A 2,115-nucleotide genomic window follows, 5' to 3' on the forward strand; every position below is an offset into this window, starting at 1 on the left:
TCTATTCTGTTCTGTTGATCTATGTGTCTGGGTTTTTTGTTTTGTTTTGTTTTTGTTTTTAATGCTGCTTTATTCTTGTATTTCAAGAAAGCTTTGGCTATTTGGGGATATTTTTGTGGTTCTATACAAATTTTAGGATTGTTTGTTCTATTTCTTGAAACAATGCCATTGGAATTTTGATAGGAATTGCATTGATTCTGTAGATTGCTTTGGGTAGCATGGACATTTTAACAATATTATTTCTTCTACAATATGAGCATGAAATATCTTTTCATTTATTTTTGTCCTGTTCAATTTTTTCATTAATGTTTTAGTTTTCCATGTATACGTTTTACCGTCTTAGTTAAATTTATTTCCAGGTATTTTATTATCTTTCATGCAATTTTATGTGATTGTTTTCTTAATTTTTCTTTCTCATAGTTTGTCATTAATGCATAGATATGTAACAGATTTTTGCATATTGATTTCATATTCTTCAACTTTATTAAATTAATATATTCCAATAATTTTTTGATGATCTTTAATATGTTTTGAGGACTCATTTCTCAGATGTAGTTCTGAAAGCTGAGGAGCCTGATATGAGGTTCAAACCCTTCCTTCCTTAGGGAGAAGCTTAAGTTTTGAGTTTTCTCCCTCTGTGGCTTGCCATGCTGGGGGTAGGGTTTATGGCAAGATTGTGTCCTGGCCTCTTTTACCTGCTTAAATATGGTTTCCTTCTTGTTTTCCTAAAGATGTATGGTCATTACTCAGTCATCGATTAGGTGTTTTTTAAAGAGGAAATCATTCCATATGTAGGTGTAGACTCAATGTGTCCATAGGAAGAGGTGAGTTCAGAATCTATGTCGCCATCTAGAACCAGAAATGTTTTTGAGTGAGCAAAATGCTTCCTTTATTCTAAGATATGTTCACTTTTTGTAGACTCTTTTATTGTATCACATCTGAAAGGCATATTCAGTATTTGAAGTTGATGCCAAACTCATATCAAAGCAAAGATAATGAAAGTGATATTGCTTTCTAAAAGTATGTAAGCAACAGCAGCACCTGGGCAAACTAATTCTAAAATCTAATGTTGCATTTTAATTTTATCCCTGCTCCCTCATATACTCACAGTACATATTGAAACTCTTAGAGTTATTTTTTTTGGAGACTATAACTAAAAATTGGTATCTTTAGAGAACTTAATAAAGTGTTTCTAATCACAGATTTGTGGTGTGTTCCCAATATGTTGCTCCTCTAAATTGAATGCCTTAAAATTGCAATTGCAATGCTCTGAAATCTAATTTATTACAATGACAATAATGGAATTAGAGGATGAATGCACAGATGTAAATCTCTTTGCTAAGTGAAGAATAATTATTCATGCTGGAAAATTATCAGAAACAATTTGAGCTTGTTGAATAACATACTAGATAATTAGTTATATTGAAGGTAGTTGCAAATATTTACTACTTATTAATTCCTATAAAATCCAGTACAGCATACAGGTGAGATTAGTGAGGGAGTATGAATGTTATATTAAAAAGTCATATTAGAGTTTACTTTAGAGCTGAAATGAACTTAGTGGTAAGCTAATTTAACCTTCTCATTTCATTTATGAGTAAACCATGTCCCAGAGAGGTTAAAAATAAGTAAAAGATTATGTTACTAGTCTGTGGCATTGTTAAGATAAGAAGTTAGTTCTCCTAACTCTGTGCCTAGAGTGTGCCTTCCATAACTTCACCGAGAACTTACTATGCAGGCAAAATTGAGAGCAGGGGTTGGTCAGTGAACCAATAAAGTCCTGGACATCAAGAAAGGCAACTTTTATTGATTTTTTCTCTCTTCTTAGAGTAAGCTATTTATCTCAGAAAAAAGCAGAGCACATACAAAATACAAGCTCATACCCTTGCTCCTTTTCGAGGTTGTCTACATTTTTATAAATTATAAATTGCTATTAACTTTGCCCCTTCTTCCCATTTGAAATCGATACAGATGTCCAGTTGTTGTCGTTGAGTTGTGATTTATTTATGTATTGTGGCCACTAAAACTGCTGTAGATCTCCATGCCCAATGGCTTGGCCATATTCATTCCTATGTGCATGTCCAACAGAAATGCATATGCACATGCATCAAAATA

The sequence above is a fragment of the Pteropus vampyrus genome, unplaced genomic scaffold, assembly GCF_000151845.1.
Source record: "Pteropus vampyrus isolate Shadow unplaced genomic scaffold, Pvam_2.0 Scaffold102, whole genome shotgun sequence".
NCBI lineage: Eukaryota > Metazoa > Chordata > Mammalia > Chiroptera > Pteropodidae > Pteropus > Pteropus vampyrus.